The 24,076-nt window shown below is 43.0% G+C and overlaps 1 protein-coding gene across 3 annotated transcripts in view; it reads right to left on the reverse strand.

Annotated features, from left to right (window-relative positions):
* The window catches only part of MEGF10 (multiple EGF like domains 10), a 419,721-nt gene that overhangs the window by 371,964 nt on the left and 23,681 nt on the right, over positions 1-24,076 (reverse strand). The gene's annotated exons all lie outside the window — the stretch shown is intronic.

The following is a 24,076-nucleotide window of genomic DNA, read 5'->3' on the forward strand; positions in this document are numbered from 1 at the left end:
TTGCCAGTTCCATTTACCGAGACATTTCTCCAGACAACTACTTTCGAATGGCAGTCTTGGACTTTTCTTGAAAATATCAATCTGCCAGTTTCTGCGGCTCCTTCTACTGGTCTTGTTCTTGGCTCCTGTTTTCTTTAGTTTTGGTTTCTGTGTTCATTTGAAACACGAGGACTTAACTACACAATACCTAATTGTAACTCTTAAATATATAATGATATCAACATACATAAAAAAAATGAATCTCCCCTTATAAAACTTTTAAAAAGTATAATATTTCAAAGTTCCTCTGACACTATAGTGAGCTCCTATTTCTTGAACCGTCATAGGTAATCCGTAACCTGCCAACTGCCTGTTCACACATCCCAAATGCACAGAGAGGCGTAAATTGCTCATACCACGGCAGTTTGGGAAATATTATAGACAGGGTTGGAAAAAAGCCAGGGTGCCAGGTCAACCAGGCACCTAAAATTTGACGGTTGGCACCTGCCACTGATGTGGAGTGGAGAAGATGCTGCAGGATGCGCAAGGGCCTGGCCCGAAAAGCCACTGTCATCACTGATGCTGGGATCTGGGCTGAGACACTGTAGCCCAGAGCTGCCTTTTGTCTTTACGCACTCTACTAGTGTGCCACTATGGAAGTGGGGGAGGGAGTGCCTGGAGAAAGGGGAGGAGGCGAGGGGGGAGAGATGGAAAGAGTGCTTGGAGAAAGAGAGATGGGGAGAGAGTTCAGGGTGCAGGAGAGAATGCGTGGAGGAACAGAGGCCTGGAGGGAATGGAAGCAGCAAGGAGGGGTGGGGGAAATGGGAGGAGAGAGCAAAGAAAACGAAAAGCAAAAAGAATAAAAACCTAAAGATAAAAATAAAGCAAAATAAAGAAAACCCCAAATAAGTAAAATAAACAAAAAAAAAAAGAGAAAAAAAGGAAAAAATTCCCTGCTTTCTAAAAATGTTTGGCTGGCACCTATGTTTTCTAAATATTTTTCCACCCCTTATTTTAGAAACCTAAAAAACAAAAGGTTGATTAGCTGACTAAACAAATGAAGAATTACCCCATGTTCTACAAGATTTGGATTATCCTCCAAAAGTAAGACTGTGAGCCCCCTGGGATTTCTTATATACACTTTCAAAGAGGCAGCTGCCTGATTTCCTGCTGCTTTACTCAGAAAAGCAGTCTCATCCTGCTTAAATCCCAGCTAAAAATCCTTTTGGTTCTGGTGTTCCAAAGTCATAGCTTTGTTTTAACCAGAAGCTTCTCATCTGGGTTGTCTTGTATCTTCTCTGTGAGCCTTGATTAGACTGTAAGCTCCAGGGAGTAGGGACTGTCTGATGTGTATGTGTACAGCGCTGCGTACATCTAGTCAGCATTTTAGAAATGATAAACAGTAGTAGCGGATTATAAGTGCCGCATTCCCATGTAATACTGGACCTGCAAGAATCATGACGAACAAAGAATGTGAAAGAATTCATCGTGGCGTTGCTTTTCGCAAACAGGTCATAACGCCTGACCACTGCAGGGCCTAGCCACCGTCTAGCTCTAGCAAGTACCACGAAAACACATTTGTCATTTCTAGTATCTAGACAAAAAAAAAAAAGGGATTAAAAGCTCAGATTTCTCAGGACTTCCAAACAAGACATGCCGCAGCTGCACATCAGACTATGAGCAACTGTTCCCAAGTCCTGCCCCAGCACAACAAGCTTCCTGTCTTCTGGGGGGTTTTGTGCAGGTCATCTGCATGTGGTGTGGATTAAAGTGTCTCTAAAGGCCTTATTGTATGTCAGCGCTTGAGCAGCGAGTTTGCATACAGGGGCTGCAGTGCCCCTGGTAAATTCTGCCACCTGACCTGCTCTTCAGATATCTTTCCAAACCCAGATGGTAGATACAGTCTAGCTCTGTGACAATATGTTTTCTTTCAACACTTAACAAAAGTTTTTTTGAAAAGGGCCTGAACACGTTTCGGGCGTACTGTGTTAACAAAGCAGACTTTTCTGCTGCTAAGGCAGACAGCGGGTATGGTGAAATATTGACTGAGGACTCTCTTACTTAAAAATAGATTCCTACAAGAGAAGGCATGGTGTACAGATTAGAGCAGTGGGCTGAGCTCCAGGGAAACCAAGGTTAATATCCTGCTTACCTCACTGACATTCCCTCTGACCTCGGGCCAACCTGTTGCCTCAGGTACCCACCTATAGGTTGCTGTAATAAGCACAGTTTCCTAATACACACACACCCACACAAAATTTAACTCGAGGTGTAGTAAACTAATAGTATGCTAAGGCATCAGGAGTTTAAAATAGAAGCACACAAACACAAAATATGTGCAGAAAATATGGATATTGATATTCAGACATACAGCAACTAGTTAACAGGGTCATTTATCAAATAGCCTTATGGCGTTTTCGCATGTGTTAAGGCGTTTTCGCATGCATTAAGCACCTTTAATGCATGCGAAAACCCCTTAACGCATGCGAAAATGCCTTTAATGCATGCGATAGCACCATAACGTATGGTGCGATGCACATCAGAAAAAGAGGAGGAGTTGGGGCGGGAGTGGGCTGGGTTCACCGTTTTGCGAAGCCCTATCGCACGGCTTTAATGCAGATTTTAGCTACACCTTTTTCAGTGGCATTAAGCCGTGCGATAGGGCTTCGCAAAACGGTGAACCCAGCCCACTCCTGCCCCTAACTCCTCCGCTTTTTCTGATTTGAATGGACTCCATCACAGCGAAAAAACAAGAGGCTTTACGCAGAGAAACCAAAATGGGATTTTTCTTTGACTCAGACATGAACTCTGCCCCAGGACTCCCAGCATTTTCAAGGTCTGGGAAAAAAGGGCTGGCAGTTCATCTCTATGGAAGAACCATACTATAGTCCTATACGATTCTAATCCTGGAGGAATTTCACCATCCTCAAGAAAATCTGGATTGGCGTCATCGTCCATGCCATCCAGATGTCTATCGGGTAGTACCACTGCCACTCTAGGAGTACTCCAGTGCTTACCAGTCAGTCCAGGCAAGATTTGCACCTGCAACTCTGACCTGGGAGCATTGGACGGTGCTGAGAAATGCACCTGTAGAAAGGATTGCAGTCCCTGGAAAAATTCTACCCATGAAAATGTAGAAGTATCCAGACCAGGAGGTACCTGAGGCGTACTCTCTGAGCTGCCTTCCCCTGCTGAAGAACCGGTTAGGGGAAGGCCCCACCTGAAAGGTCTTTACCCAGACCTACATCCAGCTGGAAAAAACTAGGCTTAGTGAAGTTGTAGGAAGATAATTCTCCCTGAGCCTCCAAACAGCACTGGCACAAGTCAGTGGGCACTCGTGATTGAGATACCTGAATAGGACAGGCAATGCAAAGAAAAAAGCGCTTAGATTTCTTAGACATAGGTGCCATTAGACCAGCAGCGCGCTATTTGTGGCTGGAAGCATGCATCTAGCTTTTTATTTTTTTTTGGGTGTCCAAAAATTCTAGGCATCCAACCTAGGCATCCAAAAATTATGCGTCCAACACCTTGGTGTCCCAATGCCTAAGCGCCCAAGACTTAGGTGTCCCTAGGATAGGCGCCGTAAAAAATTAAGCACACAGCAATGCTCAACTTGTGCACACAGGTAAGCGGATGGCCATTTAAGGCGCCGCTTAACTTGGATACACAGACTACTAGACCTGCCTAAGTGTCCAAATACTGGACGTACAACTTGGACGCACAGACTTAACTGACACTCCTGTAGAGGGCAGCCTAAAGAAAGTGCGCGAAATGCTGTTAAGGCTCACCATGCGACACACAGCAAAAAAGCCTCAGAGCGAGGCCTAGCCTACAAGGCTGCTCAACTCGCCAGGCTGCCCACGTCCCTTGACCTCCCATAGAGCGAGATGAATGTGGGAACAGTGCGCCAAACAAGGAGACCGGGGGAAGGAGGAAGCCCTACAGCAAAAAAACTCTCCTTCTCTGTCTCTGTATTTCTCTTTTTTTTTTTAAACTTACCTGAGCTCAGCCTTACCTGGCTGAGTACAGAGATGGTCTCTGGCTGCTCATCTTCCTGCACTTGCTGCCTTTCAGCTGCTTAACAGCTAAGTCCACGCCACATGTTGACTGGTTCATAAACTCTGGCTCACACAGATGCTCACTGGTTTAAATACTGCTCTTGCTCACATATATGTTCATTGGCTCGCTCATTCTCTCTCATTCTCGCTCTCACACATGCTCTGGAAACCACAGCAAGTCTAACTAATATGCAGTGCACCAATGGAAAAACAGAAACATCACTCTTCATAAAGCATTAAGCAATAAAGAATAAATATATCAAGCAGGCAGCATCCAAAGAGCATTTCCCAAATGACAAATATTTCAAACAGCAGACATATGAAATAACACCCAAAAATCCACAACTGTCCTTACCTGGGATGTTTTGATTTCCAGTCTCCAACAGATTGTTGTGGATTGGGGAGGGGGATCTCACAATCTTTATCCTCTCTCTTCCCCCCCAACACACACATAGGCTCTCTCTCACTCTCATATATGTTGTCATACACAGGCTCTCTCACTCACACATACACACACACACACACACACACACAGTCTCTCTTGCCCTCACATACACACACACTCAGGCTCTCACAGGCACATGTAAGCTCTGTCATTCATACGCAGTCTCTCACACATACACAGGCTCTGTCGCTCTTTCATACACACGCAGGCTCTGACATACAAATGCAGGTTTTCTCGCACATATACAGGCTCTCTCATACACACATGCATTTACACATAGAGCTTTCAGGCCACCCCCTTTCTTCTGACCTTGTCTTTGGCTACTGTGAGATGGCAGCACTGCTCCTCAATGCCGGAAGGGAGGTGGAAGAAAGCCACTGCTTCCTGCTGCTCCTGCAAGATGGGGGCTGGGAAGGGGAGGGCCACAGCCACGCAGGGCCCTCTTCAGGCTGAGGCAGGATGGGTTTTGCTGCGGCCGTGCAGGCCTCCCTTCAGGCTGCGTCAGGATGGAGTCTGATGCGGTTGCGCAAGCCTCTTTTCAAGCCACATCAGGATGGAGTCTGACACGGCTGCACAAGCCTCTTTTCAAGCCACATCAGGATGGAGTCTGACGCGGCTGTGCAGGCCTCTTTTCAAGCCACATCAGGATGGGGTCTGATGCAGCTGTGCAGGCTTCTCTTCAGGCCACTGCAGGATGGGCTTTGCCATGGCTGTGCTGGCCTCTTTTAAGGCCGCAGCAGGATGGGTTCTGCCGTGACAGAGTAGGCTTTTCTTCAGACCATGACAGGATGGGCTCTGCCACGGCCCACGAGTTTCTCTTCAGGCGGTGGCCCCGCTGAGCTTTTCTTCGGGCCAGGAAGCTGAAAAAAAAAAACCCACATGATCGGAGCGACCGGCCCATCAGGGGATGCCCAATCCTCTGAAATGCCAATCCACTCCTGTTTGCCTTTCAGTCCAGCCTCATCCTGCTTTGCCTTGCCTTCCAATCCAGCTTCATCCAGCCTTGCCTTGTCTCCCAGCCCAGTCTGCCCAGTGTCTCCTGTGTGTTCATATCCACCCTCGGCTTGCTGCTCCTGACCTGACCCCTTGTTTGGACCGATTACGATTGCATGCTGCCTGAACCTGACCCCTTGCCTAGACCCGACTACTCTTGCTCGCTGCCTGCCCCGACCTTGGCTCTCCTCTGATTTCCGTAAGCCTGTTTTTTACTCTGTTTTGGACTCTAGCTACCACCACTGCCCTAGGGACCCACCCTAAGTTCCTGCCGGCCAACCAGAATCCAAGGGCTCAACCTGCGGAGGAGGCAGCTGGTAAAGGTGAAGCTCCAGGCTGTCCCACTACATAGCAGTTTCGCCAGCTGCCAGCGAGGCCTCGGGGGCTCACCTCAAAGCTGTATAACCACTCCGTAGCATTAAGGGCTCACATACCACCTATCCATTTCAAAAGCTCAGTAGTGGAAGTCTGGAAACCCCCATTGGGGCTTGAAAAGCAGGCTTCTCGCTTGCGGGGCCAAAACTAAACAATAACCATGTAACTGTTCTAGAAAACTATCATGAGGTGCATATTTAAAACAAAACTTTCATGTAAGCTAGCCGGATAAAAAACTTATCCAGCTTACTTACATGGGATATTCACCAGCACAGCTCTGCTGGTGAATATCCCTGTATTTAGTGCTACTTAGCTGAATAAGTTATATCCAACTAAGTCAGACCTACTCTATGGCAGGTAACTTATTCGGTTAACTTAATGGGATAAGTATGAATTTCACTACTTATCCGGCTAAGGGCCAGATTCATTAAGGCTTTTCTCCCATTTTGTGTCTATGGGGAAAACTCTTAGTGACTCGGGTATTAAGTTAGCTGGATTAAGAAACACCACCCGATCCGCCCACTGCCCGTCCACAACTTATTCAGCTAGCTACTTAGCCAGAGAAGTGACTTATCTGGCTAAGTGGCATTTGAATATTGGTCTCACTATATTTATAATTTGAACACTTCACTATTAGATGTGCAAAAATCAATAGTTTATGTAATCTTAGTATCCACTGTACTACAGTGGGAGGATCGGACAGGCTAGAATTGTTTTCTTGCTATCAAAAAGTTTCCTTTAAAATAATATTTTCCTTTTGCTTTCCAAGGCCAAATCCTTCAAACACTTCAAAGAGACAAGAGACAACTTTAAAGACAGTGGTGTCTTACACATAAAGGTGAATTTTAAAAGCACTGCTCATGCAAAAATGGCCACATATGTGTGCATATGTCAGCTGCATGTAAGCAACGTGGATTTAAAAAAGCTGTGAAGTATGCACAGATACCTGTGCACATGCCAACAATAAGAAGGTGGAAAATGGGTGGGGCATGAGCATCCCAGGGCGGGGCCAACCGTTTTTCATGAAATTCCGTATTTTAAAACTGGAGACTGTGGCACAAGTCGGCTTGTTAGCTACATAACTTTACTGCTGCTCCTGATGAGGAGAAGCAAGTCTGTAGATCTCGAGATTTACGGCTTACAATACAGGGTGAGGGGGTCTGGGTCAACTGGGGGGTGTGCAGGATGAAGAACCAGAGAGCTCTTGAAGACCACGATATTAACTGGGCAACCTGGTGACCTAATTGAAAAAACTGGATTGTCCCTCGTGCGAGCATGTTTTAAAATCTGTCTACCTATGCACATCAAAGCCAGCAAAGTCCTATGGAAGATACAAAAGTACGTTTGCTTGAGCAATCTCTTAAGATTAGGCACCTACTTACATGCAGGAGGCATATTTTAAAACATATGTGTACGATTTAAAATTGTGCAAGAATGTGCATGTATGGGCATATGTGTGCTTGTTTTAAAATCTGCCTGATAACTTTCTTGAGATATTTAAGTAATTCCTGCCAAAAGGATAATATATGTGAAAAAGATCAAAAAGTATGCAAATAACCTCTATGAGTAAAACACTTGATATATTTATCTGATTGAATTAAATGTTTTAAATGCCCACCTTTCAGGCACATACTAAGTCTCAGAAATTTCTATTGCATGTCCCTCAGGGTCACATTTTCTGTTATATCTTTAATCTGATTAGAAACAAGCCTGTAATTCCTCCAGTGTTATGCCAACCTCTCCATCTCCCTGCCAGTCATCCAATAAACACATAATTGTATCACTATCTTCTATTTCATGTATTGCTTTATACAAGGAAGCTCAAGACCCTTCTTTTGCTGAGCTATCAAATAATACTTCTTCAATAGGTTGTATATTAAGAAGTGTTTTATCTTTAGTTTATGACTGTCTTGCTTGTAAATAAGCATGGAAATCCTTGTTAGATAAATCATATTTATGCTTCGACTCTTGAAAATACTCAGCGCCATGCATGGTTGAAAAAAAACATGCATTTGCTTTTCTCCTATTTCTTTAAAGACATTTGTATCTCCTATTCTGAAACCGATTTTTCTACTTCTATCCTCCGCAAAGAAACCGACTGCAACACTTTACTTTCATACATGAGTCATCATCCGCAGGTGCTATGGGATAATAGTTTTTCAGATTCTGCCGCCTCTGTGCCTGTCTAAAACTATGATGTCCTGTTTTATTTCTCAGGGTTATCCCGCTCAATCAAACGCGCCCTCTGTGTTAACCGGGGCCTCTTTTTAACTCAGGCACCTGCTAGCTCAACGGACCGCCTCACATGTGTCCTTCCCTTTTCCACTTGGGTTGGAACGGTTTGTTCGGTTATTAGACGCCATTGGCCGATTCTCAGTCCACATGCGATTTTTGATGATAATCCCCGCTTTGCCTTTCATCACGGGAAAAACCTATGGGACCATCTTGTGCATTTGGAACACCGTCCTCTTACTTCTCCCCAGTCTCCTTGGGTCCTGGGGCACCAGCTGTGCAGTCACTGCTCAGCATGCCCCTTCTTTTTTTGGCTACATTTGTCGACTGGAGAAATATATGTGATAGCCTGTCCCTATCCCTTGTTGTACGTCGGGAAAACAACATATCCTCGAAAATTCGTATTTTCGAACATCTCTCCTGCCTGCACACAGCTCACACTGAAGCTCCCCTTGTATCACACTGGGTTGAAGTTTCCCATCCCCTCGCTGACCTAGAATTTTTTGCAATTAATATGATCATCCCTGCAGCAGCTCCAAACCCTCCTCGTGCAGGGCTTCTTGTTACCATGGAAATTCATACAAGGGCATGGCCTGTACCTGTGTGTTGGTTCATAGGCCCCACACTGACTTCTGTTACTAATGCTGTTGCTGATGCCTGAAAAGCACCGACCTCTGAGGCACTTGAAGGTTTTGTGAACCCATTTGGCATCCCAACCCCCAGTTTGGGAAGCCCTGGGCTAGTACACACAAGACATAAAAATAATTATAAAGACAATTAAAAGTATCCCCCACACACACACACACACACACACACACCCACCAAACCCCTCTGGCAATAATTAGACTCAGCAGCCTCCAGTATACAGATTCTAAAAGTGGAATTGTGTCTGTTTACAACTGGCCCGCAACTGATGGTTGAGCAGAGCTTCTCTTCTTGAGATGTGATAGACAAAATGCAAACAAACTAGTTCAGCTCAGGAAAGCTCTGGTCCCCTCCCTCAGGGTTACACTGGTCACTCTCCAAATGTAAAAGGGGATGCCTGGCTGACAGTGAGGGTCAGGTAGCATATTATAGGTCCGCTAACAAAAACCTCTGTTTGAAAAGTCCTACTAAACGGTGAGCCAGGGCTACTGCAGCCTTCAAATAAATAAGCAGGCAGAGGTTTATCTAGTCTGAACCAACAAGATCTACCAGGAAGCCTAAGCAATGTTCCTTATCATATACAAAACAAGACAAATCGGAATAGCTATGAAAAATAATCCTCCACAGTTGCAATGATTATGTCGGGATAGTGTATTAAAAGCTGGTGTCAGGTGATCATAAATTAACCTAATGAGAGACAAATCCATAGGTAAGTTTAATCTTTTACCCGCCCTTCCATTAGCTCCCTTGCTTATCAGGTAGTGTAAATATCTCCAGAGTAAAACACTTGTCTTTTCATAACAAGATCCACCGAGAAGCTTAAGCAAAGTTCCTTATCGTATACAAAAAAGAAAAATGGGAACCGCATTCAAAAATGATAGGTTTATCTAACACAGAATGAAGTTTATCTGGTACAAAATGACGTTTGTTCTCACAAATATACCCGTATTTACTGACAGCACATTTTAATAATAGCAGAGAAGAAAAAAGGCTACAAAAATTATGGAAATCAGAACAATTCAGGTGGGAAGTTGTTTGTTTTTTTAAGGGAAATTATTGCAAGATATCATGATAGAACAGCAGAAATCCTTTCCATAAACTGAGTCAAATAAATATCTCTCAGTAATCCATGATACAGATTCCAGAAAATTGCCAGTTTTAGATCTAGCTCTATGTAGCAAGCTACTGTAAACTAGGTTCCTGCCCTTATCATGTGTTGGAGTCTTACAATGTGGACTGAGCTGCATCTAGATCTGAGTGATGTGTTTTGGACGTTTTTCAACCCTGCAAAGACTGCAAGCCGCGACAGCCAAGGTGAAGGAATATAAAAATACGTCAAAACCCCTGTGCGCTCTCCTGTGAATGGCAAATGTTCTACAAGAACCAGCAACCAGCACTCACAATGTTAACAATTTGGGGAAAGGGCTGTACTGTTGCTAGAGAGCAGCACTACATAGCCGGCAGAGAAGGATACCAAATGAATGCTGGGAGACTATTTAAGGAAGAAAAGGTACAATTTGGCTGGCTCTGTCTGTCTGAGGGGCGGGGATGGCCAAGAGTTGGAGTCAGGAGGCAGGAAGAGAGTAGCACTTCTGGCAGCTCTGAAATCAGTTCTTCTCCTAAAGAACTAATTATCAAGAGGAAGAGACAGTAGTCTGTGCTCTCAGGAAATAGAGAGACAGACAACAGTTCTTGCTTCATAGCTGAGCTACATATAAAATCCCAACAAGGGACAGAGTAGCCAGGAGCTAAGAGACTGAAAGACTTCCTTGCCAGAGATATAAAGGACTAGGAGTGCATGGCTGGATCACCCTAAGAGACTGAGTTAAGTAATCTAAACTTTGCACAGAGAGCATCTTAACAGAGGAGAAGGGTTATTTCCTTGCCTTTTGTCACAAATTTAGTATCTCATCTTAACTGCTTCAGCCTTTCAGCCGAATTGAAGCATAAACCCTTGCCACAACCACATGAGATAGGACAGGGAAAGCTGATGGACTGTGGTCTTTCTGTAAGAGACTGAAACCAAGCCAGCTTTCTACTTAGTACCAAGTAAACAATTTGGGGAAGCTCCCCAGGAGAGAGAGACCTTCCACACACTACAGTGCTCATCAATATGGTTTGTCATCTAGCAAGTTTATTTATTTATTTAGGTTTTTTATATACCGGCATTCATGATAAAATCACATCATGCCGGTTTACATTCGAACAGGGTGTGCAAAAGTACAATAACTGAATCTAGTGCAGAGGAGTAGCAGTTACAATGAAACAGGGGTAATGGAACTTGGACAAGAGTGGAAAAAGCAGAAGAAGGTTAACATCATAAATTAATAATTATTTACAGAATCGAAGTGGCTACATTCTTTGAGTATATAGGTTGTGATTCAGGTATGGTTAGGGAAGGCTTGTTTGAACAGCCAAGTTTTCAATCTTTTTTAGAAGGTTGGCAGGCAAGGCTCCTGGCGAAGGTTCGTGGGGATGGAGTTCCAGAGTGATGGACCGGCTGTCGAGAAAGCCCGTTCTCGTGAGGATATGTACCACGTGAATTTGGTATTGGGTATCTGGAGGGATCCTCTGTAGGCTTCTCTGGTCGGTCTAAGGGAGTTGTGTGGGCTGAGCGGGTGTTGAAGGTCAAGTAGCGTACAGTGATGGATGGACTTATATATGATGGTGACGGATTTGTAGATGATTCTGAAGTGAATAGGGAGCCAGTGGAGATCTTTTAAGATGGGTGAGATGTGGTCTCTTCTTCTGGTATTCGTGAGTATTCTTGCCGCCGTGTTTTGGACCATCTGCAGAGGTTTAATGTATGAGGATGGGAGTCCTAGTAGGATAGCGTTGCAGTAATCTAACTTAAGTCTTGCAGTAATCTAACTTAAGTAATCTAACTTAAGTCTCTCTTAATAGTTTCACCATTAAGAGAGACTTCTTCATTTTTTTTTTCCACACAATTTTGTGTTTGGGACAGGGTGCGCCCTTTACAAACTGGTGACATAGAGTTGAATCTGTTCCCCCCCCCCCCCCCCCCTTTTGAGTACTCAGGGATAAAGACAATTTTTGAAAGCTGTGTACTTCACTGCTTTTCCCCCAAATGTTTCTCTAATAACATTCCTTATTTTTTTCTACTATCCATAGAGGTCTGTTGGTTGCCCTGGCTAACAGGCCATACCCAGTGTTATTTTTGCATTGTTTGATTTAAAATAAGAAGAAAACAGGTTTATATTATACTTTACTACTGTACTTTTCCCATGTAATGTTCTGGTTGGATTTACTGCCTACTTACACAATACTAGTAAAAGGGTTAATTACTGTTTTATTCTGGTGTGATTATTTTACGTGATCTGTGGTCCTCAAGTGAGAGGTTGTTTGGAAAGGGCAGAGAATTGTGGTATCGGGGTGACTGGGACCCTGTCTCATCTCCCACCCAGACTACAAACCCGAAGAAAAATCATATTAGCAAATATACTTTCTCAAGTGGTACTCCCCATCCCAAGCATAGGGGAAATTCATAGTCCAGACCGGGCATGGGGGACGGGGGGCAGCACACATAAGTGCAGTGGAATATTGAAATTCAAACTATTTTCCTGAGAGTTTTATTCTCACTGTAAATGTACAGGCTTAGCTATGTTCTATATGTACTTTTCTCTTCTAAATATTTCATATTTACGGAGCTTTATGTGAAGCATCTACCATGATACCATGAATCTACTATGAAAACCATATTCTTTTTACCTCTCAAAACCATTGTTGTTTTTTGTACCATTTTGGGCGAAAACCACAGGGACAAAATGCATGGTAAAAACGTTCCAACACTGCTGCTTCACACAGCTTGTACTCTTTTATTACTGTCAAGTAGTTCCCCGCCCAAAACACACACTCGTACATGCACTCACACACTCACGCTCACAGTTAAGGAGAATTTAGGCAAAAGTCAATAAGGATAAGATGTTCTGAATACAGTAGTTAAAATGTCAGAAAGTAGTTTAGAAAAGTTCTGCTGTATTATATAATTTATAGAGGTCAAGTGCAAATCCTCTACTCCCAAGGAGGAAATCTCCGGAGTTACAGGATTGCTGGAGCAGCTCTCCCATTACAGCTCACAAAGAAATTCAATATTTCATATAGTCACACTGCTTATTTCTGTTTCTCTATAACAGGGGTGGCCAACTCTGGTCCTCCAGAGCCACAAACAGGCCTGGTTTTCAGGGTATCCACAATGAATATGCATGAGATGGATTTACATATACTGCATGCAGATCTGCCTCATGCATATTCATTGCTTCGTATCCTGAAAGCCTGGCCTGTCTGTGCTTTCAAGGACTGGAGTTGGCCACCCCTGCTCTATAGCATCCTTTCTCAGGGAGGCTAATATGGTTGATAAGGATCTGTCTTTATTTAGCTTGGAAAGAGATGACAGAGGGGGTGACTTGATAACAGTTTTCAGATGCATATACAGTGGGGTTACAATAAGGGCAGCAGTTAGCTGTTCCCCACTTTCAATAAGGAAAGGACAAGAAGGAATGGGTTTAAATCAAAACACAAGAGATTTAGGTTAGCTCCTCTTCCGTGTTTGCAAAAAATGTATAGAACTCAGCATGTGCTTCCCCAAATCACTGTAGCTAGTTTTTGCTTTTACAGAGCAGGACCTGGTGATTCTATGTACATGGTTAAAGCAAATTCCAAGATGGATTACAGCCAATCCAGATACTGTACATGCTAGCTGATTGTTGTCAATTAAGTGTTATGGAAACCCAGACAGCAGGAATAATCAAACAGGACCCGAATTTAATACCTCAACTGCATTTAATGTGCCAGCAGCTGAAAGAGCAGAGTTTTTCTCTGAAGTAAAGCTGTTAAGCATTTTCTGTTATGACTGCACAAGTGGCACATGGCTTTTGCTGATGACTCTTCCTTGCAGGTGCCTATTGTAAAGATATTAATGCCACCAGCATTGCTTCAAGAGTTATTACAGACCTGGTTCGGTAGAGTCTGATCTTTTAAAAAAAAAAAAAGAAACCTTCACATGACGGCTTCCAGTGTATCAGCTTACTCTGGGCTAGTAGGCATAGTCCGACTGTTGACTTGAGTAAGGCACTGATGCCAACCAGCCATGAATAATAGCCTCTTTGTGCTACTGTCCCATGAGCAGTGTTGTGTTCCTTTTATTGTCACTGCCGGCTTAGAGTGAAAGGCATGGCTCCACCCCAACCAACCCGTTTCCAGGCTTGCTCTTTGGCAGGATCCTTATGTATCAAAGAGTTTCATGATTACTTGCCTAGAATTAATGTCTTAAAATCCTGGAGCTTGCAGATTCAGCATCTGCTGCCAAATAGAAGACAACATGTAAAGCATGAACTACACTTTATTACCTTGCAGGTAGGAGAAATATACACAAACCTGAATTTTTGCAAAATCAGGCTGAGACAATTGTCTGGCTTAATCATTTTAACTACGATAAAACAAAGTCTTTCATTTTAAGTAAGGTAAAACCAAGTCTTTCATGTGATTGCATGTCAGCTATGCCAAGGGTCTCTAAGAAGCAGGAAAACACAAATCAGGCAATCCAATGCAGCTGATTTTGACTATTTCAACAGGTAAAGGCCCTCTACATACTGGATACATAGACCTATACATGGCATGAACTGGGCAACCAACCATTCAAATTCCACTGAACATAAAGTCCTGTAAATTATGAAACAACAGTGTCCATCTCAGTAAGAATGTCCTGGCTGGGTAATAATAATAGCAAGCCCTTATGGGAAGGCAAAGCCAACTCAGAAAAACATTTTTGTTAATGTAAGAACATAAATGACATACTGGATCAGGCCAAGGGTCCATCAAGCCCTGTTTCCAACAGGATCCCAAATAGTAGATAGATTCCAAGCACATATCCCAAGGGTTAAGCAGTGGCTTTCCCCAAGTCTACCTGGATAACTGTTTATGGACTTTTCCTCCAGGAACTTGTCCAAACCTTTTTAAATCCCAGCTACTTCTAGCTACCTTTACCATATCCATCATCTGGCAATGAATTCCAGAGCTTAACTGTGATTTAGTGAAAAAAAATGTTCTGCAATTTGTTCTAAATGTGCTACTTACTAACTTCATGGAGTGTCCCCTAGTCTTTTTATTTAATTTAATTTCACTAAAAGAGTAAACAACTGATTTACATCTACCTGTTCTATTCCATTTATGATTTTATAGACCTCTATCATATCTCCCCTCAGTCATCTCTCCTCCAAGCTGAAGAGCCATAACCTCTTTAGCTTTTCCTCTGTAATAAGAACTATCAAGGTTAGAACAAACGTGCATATATTCTTTGTAGATTTTATCTGCGTTTCTAATTCCACCAAGCACTCAGTAAATCAGGGCTTCCTAAACCTGTCCTGGGGACCCCACAGTCAGTCGGATTTTCAGGATATCCACAATGAGTATGCACGACATAAAATTTGTATACCATGGAAAGTTGGTGTATGCAAATTTATCTCATACATATTCATTGAACATGACTGGCTCTGGGGGCTAGGGATGTGCATTAGTTTTGAACATATGTGCAATCTGCAACGGATAGGTCCCTATTCATTGCATTTGTGGGTTCGCGAAATGCATGGCGAACCCCCCTCAGCGCCATTTTGATTACTGGCAGCCAATGACCCTTTGCCCTTACTATGTCACAGGGGCTACCGATGCCATTGGTCGGCCCCTATGACATAGTAAGGGCAAAGGGCCGTCGGCGCCATTTTGATTACTGGCAGTCGACGGCCCAAGTGCAAGAGATCGCTCCCGGACCCCCGCTGGACCACCAGGGACTTTTGGCAAGTCTTGGGGGGTCAGGAGGGTGGGGAGTTGTAGATAATTAAATTTAAAGGGTTGGGATGGGGATTTTTTTTTTGTTTTTCCAACTTTAATGGAAAATGAATACTGAATGTAACTAATGGACGAATCGGGTTTCCCCCTATGAAAACGAATGCAATGGATTTGGGTCCCAGCGTAATGAATACCGAATAGCAACGCTACCTTTTCCTTCTGCACATCCCTAGTGGGGGCCCCAGAACAAGTTTGGGAAGCCCAGAAGTAAATATTATGGCATTTCTTAATCTAACTTTTAAACTCCATTTTGGTGTCATAATTATTGCTGCTATTTCTGTAGAAACTTTCATTTTTAAATCAAAAACCTTCAATACCCCTAGCAGAGGAAGCAGCCAGGTGACAATGGATGAGCCAGTCTGCCATCCACTCTTTGCTTTTACTCTCACCTTGATGTCCTAGTACTGGGTGGTCAACTCCTGTCTTCAAGAGCCACAAACAAGCCTGGGTTTCAGGATATCCACAGTGAATATGCATGAGATAGATCTGTATGCACTACCTCCATTACTGGCAAATCTATCTCATCCATATTCATTTTGGATATTCAGAAAACCAGGCCCATTTTTGGCTGTTGACAACCAGAGTTGTCGACCCTATCCTAGTAGTCCATCATCCTTGCCAGGTTTATGGTACAAAATAGCCTGCCCTTCTTGTGTTCTAATATTATTTTCTCTAGCAGAAAAGACTGTAGTGCTCCTGAAAGCTTGAATCATTAAACACTTTAAATAGTCAGTAACATGCTGTCTCTATCCAGCAACTATGTTTCTTTTATTTGTTAAAACAGAACCAACAATGACTTCAGTAACAATGAAGAAAATACCGAGGGCTCCTAATTTTGGACTCCTCCTTCACAGAGTTCTGAATCAGCGCTGTGTTGAGAACGTCCTTGTGAGATCTCTGAGTTGCATATTTATGTCTGTTTTTATAACCTTCTCAAAGACATTGGGGCACATGCAAACCTTTTATACAGTCAACCTATTCTCCATGGGCAGCCAGAGGTAATCTTTCAGGAGTGCCCAAATCCATCCACCCAACGGACTGATTGAGCCTTTATTGGTGAATGCATTTGTACCATACAGTCACATGCTAGATATGTACAAAGATTTGAATCAGTTCCTTTTTCTTATGGGTTACACACACTAACGAGTTAATTTCTTCAAGCTTTGTGCCAGTTTTCCTTCAGTGCACAAAGTACCCCAGTTGTATTAGAAAAAAAATATCTCTTTAATGTCAATGGGGAAAACAGTGGCACAAACGTTCAATAAAAGAGCCCCATAAACTGAGAGGGAATGAGAGCTTTGATGAAGACCACCAAAAAGTTCCAAATTCCTGTGAAAAATCTGCAGGCAACTTTGCAATGCAATGGAGTTTCCTGGAGACAGCTGTGGATTGCCCCCAGAAACAGAGAAGCGCATTGTAATCTAGTTCCTCTTGGCATTTTCAAACATGGACGGCCCAAACACCAAATGCACCATGCTAACATGTCAACAAGAAGGGGCTGGGGAGGCAAGGAAGCATCTTTAAACTAATAACTTCTGAGAGTCACAGTCAGTATGAAATAAAGCTTTTTGTCAAGGTGTATTCCCCTACTCCTTACAATTTAAATCTTGAGAATTCCCATCAGAAGACTGCTCCCAAGGAGCTATCAAAACTGTGGATAAAGAGGGAACTTGGAAAAGCTCTGATAGCTCTGCTTGTCTGACCTTTTCAATACTTCTTTAGCATTGGGAGTGGTTCCAAAAGAATGAAGACTGGCAGATTTGTTTCCTATTCACAAAACTGGAAGTAATGAAGCGGTTGGGGACTGCAGGTTGGTCAGTTTGACCTTAGTGGTGATGTATTCCGCCCTAGAGGCAACAGTTCAGTTCCATGTAAACCGGTGCGATATGTATTGTATACAGGAACATCGGTATATAAAAATTAAAAATAAATAAATACATTAATAGAATCTGTGCTAAAGCAGAAGATAGTTCAGTTTCTGGAGCTGAGGCATCCATGGAGTTACCAGAGGTAGGTCTTATCAAACACATTTAATCAATTTCTTTTACTGAATGACTAGAGAGTTAGATCAGGGGAGCGTGCAGGATGTCGTGCAATTGGATTTCAGCAAGGCCTTTGACACCCTGTCTTAAAAACAATCTAAGCATCCTAGTCGTGGGCCCGTATAGAGACTAATTAGGTTAGAAATGGGTTGAGTGGATGCAAAAAAGGGTAGTGGTAAATAGAGTTCACACTGAGGAAAGGGGAGGGGTCACCAGTGGTATGCCACATGGCTCAGTCTGTGGTCCACTTCTGTCAACATTTTTGTAAGTGATGTTGCTATCAGATAGAATTTGAATTTTTGCAGATGATACAAAAATCTGCAACAGAATAGATACCCTGGAAGATGTGGAAAACATGAGAAGGGATCTAGTGAAGCTTGAGGAATTATCTAGAATCTGGAAGTCAATATTTAATGGTAAAATATGCCAGATCATGCATCTGAGTTGTAAAAACCCAAGGCAGCAGCACAGTATAGACAGTGATGTTCTTCACACAAAACAAGAATAGCATATGGAGGTGATCATATCCAATGGTCTTAAAGTGGCTAAACAGATAGATAAGGTGATGGAAAAAGCCATAAAGATGTTTGGGTGCACAGGAAGAGAACTAACCAGAAGGAAAAGGAGGTGATATTGTCTCCGCATAAGTCTCTGGTAAGAGCTAATTTTAAGTACTGTATACAATTATGGAGACAACTTCAAATGGATATAAAACAGATGGAGTCAGTCAAGGGGACAGCTACTAAAATGGTCAACAATCTTCATCGCAAAGCATATAGCGACAGACTTAAAGATATAAACAGGTATATCCTGGAAGGAAAGGGGAGATAGGATATAAACATTTAAATACTTCCAAGTAATAAATGCATAGGCGGCGGGCCTCTTTCACAGAAAAGAGGCTCTAGAATGAGGGGGGTCATGGGATAAAGGTGAAAGGGGGTATAATCAGGGTTGATCTAAAGAAATATTTCTTTATGAAGAGGTTGGTGGACACAAGGAATGGACTCCCAGCAGAGATGGTGAATGCAGGGACAGTGTCATAATTCAAAAAAAGCATAGAACAAGCATAAAGGATTCCTGAGGAAGGCAGAGACTGTACAGCCAAGGAGGAAGTGTAGATAGACAAACTGGATGGACCATATGATTCTTTTCTGCCATCGTTTTCTCTGATTTCCAAACCAGTCTTGGGGATCCCACAGCCAGTCAGGTGTTTAGGATAATCACAGTGAATGTGCAGGAGATATATTTGCACATGGTGAGTCTCCAATGCTTGCATATTCATTGTAAATATTCTGAAACCTCGAATGGCTGTGGAATCACCAGAACAGGTTCGAGAAGCCCTTCTCTACCCATATAATTGCAAACTCCTTTGTCCCAGATTTATTTTATGTTGAAGCGTGTCACACAAATATAAGGTTTTCCTTTTTTAGGAAGACCTTATAAGTCCATGTCCAGAGAGATAGGCTGAGCTGGCCATGCTGTTATTCTCATTTCATCTATAGATTTAAGAAACTGCAACTACAGGTCCGCAAACATGACTGAGAGTAAAACAAGGACCAGCTCATCCTGCTGTAGGTTCACCCCCATCTTTTTGTACAGTCACAATATTTTTTTCAAGACACCTGCACCTCATCACACTTGCCTACTGCTGTCCCTCCACCTCTCCTCCTCCATAAATAAAGAGCTTACCTCAGCTTCATAATGCACAATATGTGTTTTCAAAGGGAGTATATGACACTGTAGCAGGAATGAAGCTGGGCAGAGTAGATGGGCCATATGGTCCTTCATTTGCCATCATATTCTATGTTTCTATGAATGGCATACTAAAGGGGGGGTATGGGGGTGCAGTCCACCCCGGGGGACAGCCAGGAGGATGATGTCATCAAGAAGAAGATTGGCGTCCACAAACGAAGTCCACCCCACTCACAGCAGAAGAAGAGGGAGACCCCTGGGCTGCAAGCAGAACTCATCCTGCTCACAGCGGAAGAAAAGAGAAGCCAGTGGCCGCATGCAGAGCCCATCCTGAAGACAGCAGAAGAAGAAGACCATCAAGCCACGAGCGGTAGAACAGAGTGAAGAGAGCGGCTGGATAGCCACAGGCAACTGAAGAGGGAGACAGCCAGACTGACCTCATATGAGCCTATGTGACTGAGAGAGAAAGGGTTGCATGAGTGTGTATGTATGAAAGAGATTGAGAGCCTGTGGGAGGGAGGGTGTGTGTATGTATATGTGTATGTGAGTAAGAGATTGGAAGCTTGCATGTGTGTATATAAGTAACAGACTAGAAGCATGTGTTTGTGTATATGGGAGTGAGGGGGCGTGTTTGTGAGTGAGAGAGGGAGCCTGTGTGAAGGGGCGTGTATGTGTGAGGGAGAGACAAATGGAGGGAGCCTGAGTGCAGGAGCGTGTGTGAGTGTGTGCAGGAGAGAGAGGAAGCCTGTGTGAGGGAGAGGGGAACCAGAGATCACTGGGTGGGGGGGGACAAAGATGTGGTCCTTGGGGGGAAAGGAAGTATTCACCCTGGTGCCAAATACGTTTGGTATGCCACTGAGCACTGTATAATGTCACTTAAACAGTAAAAGCTGAAAATATATTCATCTGATTCCATTCAGGTGTTTTACTTATACAGTGGTATTACAACCAAGTAGATCAAACACTGAAACAAAATCCCAGTGAACTTTAAGAAACAATTCAATTAAAAAATATATTTTCCAGCATTTGGCAAAAAAAAAAACTACAGGAGCTGTGGCAGGCAGGAGCGGACTTAGGAGGGGGCGAGATGCTGTAAGTTTCCAGACAAGAAGCAGCAGACATACAGCTGTTTCCCTGGCTACCCAATCTGGGGACCCTAAAAGGAGGTCTGATCTTGGCCCCATGTGACTGAGCAGTGTTGTTGAAGAGAACAGATCTAAAAAAAATTGTTTGAAAATTATATTTTACCTTATCACTTTTGCATTAAAACAATTGCATTCCATATTCTGCCTCCCTGACCCAGACAAATGAGTTCTGGACATGTGTTCAGTGTGTAAGCTTTCTAACTTTTTGCCTGATGCTAAAATAAGAAACCTTGTCTGATCACATCACTGAAGTCCATTTTGTGCCTATGGAAAAGGACTTGAACAGGTTAATGTAAATTAACTCTCTCACAGGCCGATTTAAAAAAAATGGCGGGAGAGCGCACCCAGGCACCTCTCCTGGGCACGCGATACAGTATTTAAATTAGTGCCGGCGCTAACGTGTCCCTAGCGCCTCCTTATTAGCGGAAGCGGTGGCTGTCAGTGGGTCTGACAACTGACACTTAATTTTACCGGCGTTGGTTGTCAAACCTGCTGACAGCCACGGGTTCGGAAAACATACACCGGCAAAATTGAGTGTCCATTTTCCAACCCGCAGGCAGATTTTTTTTCTTTTTTTAAAGTTTTGGGTTTTTTTAATTTTTGGGGCCTCCGACTTAATATCGCTATGATATTAAGTCAGAGGGTGTACAGAAAGCTGTTTTTCTGCTTTTCTGTACACTTGCCCGGTGCCACCTGAAATTAACGCCTGCCTTTGGGCAGGCGTTAATTTCTGAGAGTAAAATGTGCAGCTTGGCCGCACATTTTACTTTCTGTATTTTGGGCGAGTAACTAATAGGCTCATCAGCATGCATTTGGATGTGATGAGCGCTATTAGATTCGGGGAGGTTGGCCATGCGTTTTCCACTGCTATTACTTACAGTATAAGGGGTAATAATAGCATGTAAAAAATGCGGGGCCAAACGGGGGCTAAATGGTGCGCTTAGCCGAGCGCACCCTTCTGTATTGGCCTGTCAGATAATAGAAGGACTAGGGGGCACTCCATGAAGTTAGCAAGTAGCTCATTTAAAACAAAACGAAGAAAATTATTTTTCACTTAGCTCAACGTTAAGCTCTGGAATTCATTGCCAGAGGATATGGTTACGGCAGTTAGTGCAACTGGGTTTAAAAAAGGTTTGGATAAGTTCCTAGAGGAAATTCCATAAACTGCTATTAATCAGTAAGGAGTAGCTTGAGATCTATTTAATATCTGGGTACATGCCATGTGCTTGCTTGGTCTGACCCATTATGGCATATCTTATGTTCTAAAAAGCCCCTACACTGAACAAGGCCCTTAAAAGAGCAGAGAGGATTAATATGAAAAGGGAACTGACCAAGAAAAACTTTAACAGAATCGTTTTAGAAACTAAGCCAAACTGAAAATGGGAATACTTTTTTGTTCCTGGCTGAAAATACACATGTTCCCAGTACAGTGTATTTATTTATGTGAAAAATATCTATTCTGCCTTATATGATGGGTTCCTGTTTCTAGGAAGACACTCTGATAAGAAGGTCATTTTGTACATTAATTTCTCCCATGCCCAGAAGAGAATAATATGCAACAGCCAGAGGACTGAGAGCAGGGGTAAAGGTCTCCAGGACGGTAAAGCGGTAAGAAGGAGTTCTCGCCACACGTTCACTTCTCACTATTGCCTGGATAGGGATGGCCAACGTGACAGTAGGTTTGGCCAGTCTGTCCTCCAGAATCTTTCAGCTCTCAACCTAATTCTTCCTGCCTAGAGCCCTTTTTTTGGGTGAAGCGGTGATAAAAAATATATTCCAGGACCAACTGCTCAGACTTTGATATAAAAAATGATATTCTCTGTTCCTCATGCTCTGATTATTACAAGCTGCACTGTAGGTAACCGAAACAGTAAACTAAGAACAAAAGTGTAATCGTGCCAAACAAACAAATAGGGCAAAAATAAAAGCAACCAGCAAGTTTGCTGTTATTTAGAGTGGCCGTAATCTAAAGACGCTGATCCAGTCCTGGTTTTACTAGTCCTAGTGCTCAGCCAACCTAAGAATAATTATTTGACCTGACTTGTTTATTTCTATATATGCTCATTCTGCTATAATGCTTCAATGCTGTTAAGAAAAATGTTCACTTTGTAAACCGTTATGATGGCTCTACCGAATAATGGTATATAAAACTCATCAAATAATTAAATAAGGAAGTCAGATCTACAGCTTCATGCATGACCACTGGCATTACAGCAAAGCTCAAAGAACAGCACTGGTCACCAGTTTTAAATGCTCACTATTATTCATAAGATACGTCATAGTGAGAATTCACAACGTTTGAAGAATACATTAGTGTTGCGTTTCTACACCTCTTCTACGTTCTTCAGGGCAAAATCCTCCTTCTTGTCCCTGCTCTTTGGCACTTTAAGTTGCAAGACACTGGCAGAAGAGCCTTTCTTTTATCGGCCCAACGAGCTGGAATTCACTGCCCAGTGTTGTTAAAGAGAAGTCTGACTATTTGAGTTTTAGGGGAAAAAAAACCTGAGGCTTTTTTTTCCCTTCAGGCAGGTATAAATAACTTTAGGTTTGAGCCAGTCCTGCGTTACACCCATGACTGCTACTAGCATTTATTTTAACCACATATGAGTAAGAACATTTTTCTCCAGCAGCCGCTCTCAACCCAGGGGTCTGTGGAACCCAGGGGGTTCCTCCAGAGGTGGCCAGGGGTTCCACAAGAGATCACGATTGAAAAAAAAAAAATCAAATAAACCTCGGTTTGTTAACTTCACGCGCTATCCTCCTGCCATTCACAGGAAAGCAATGATTATTTTGCTGCAGCTTTCAACTTCTTACATGCGTGAGGAAAGCTTTTTCTTGCTTAATAAGCGTCGAGAGTAAGGACAGAAATCGTGTCATTTCAGTGGACGATGAAATCTGTGAGTGCTTATCTCAAGTTCGACACAGACGTATTTGGGCAGCAGCAAACCAGCACAGGTTTTGCATTAAAGAAGTGCATTTCATTCTTTATTTTCAGTTTTCAAAAGTAAAACTTTTTATGCCTATATAGGCCTATACAAGAGATTCAAGAGCTTTTAAAAAGTATGGAGGTGGAAATAAATATAGAGTAGGCTGATGAGCTGACAAAATAAAACAGATCCGCAGCAAACTCTCATCCTCTACTCAAAAGAGCAATGCAATTGTTACTGAATTATTATATCTACAACTTACTGATCACACTAATGAACCATGAGCTGTAGTAGATATAATAATTTTTATGCAGGGGTTCCCTGAGACCCACAAATTATTTCTAGGGTTCCTCCACAGTAAAAAGGCTGGATGGGGATTTTACATGTATTTATCTAAAACATTTACATTCCGCTGCTACATCCAGCGCCTGCTGTCTTGTGCGGAGAGCAATAGAGCCTGGACATTTAATTTACATGTTTATTCTAATGTTATGACTGTAGTAATCTATGAAGGTTTTTAATGTAATCCACACTGAACAATTAATTGGATATTTGCAGATGAGAAGAATGCATAAAGAAAAAGAAATGCATACAATGGGGCACAACCAGGGCTGGAGCAGCCTCTTTGGGCTGACCTGGGGGAGGTGGCCACTCTACTCTTCATTCATGATTTTCTGCTCCC

This window comes from Rhinatrema bivittatum, chromosome 1 (assembly GCF_901001135.1).
Source record: "Rhinatrema bivittatum chromosome 1, aRhiBiv1.1, whole genome shotgun sequence".
NCBI lineage: Eukaryota > Metazoa > Chordata > Amphibia > Gymnophiona > Rhinatrematidae > Rhinatrema > Rhinatrema bivittatum.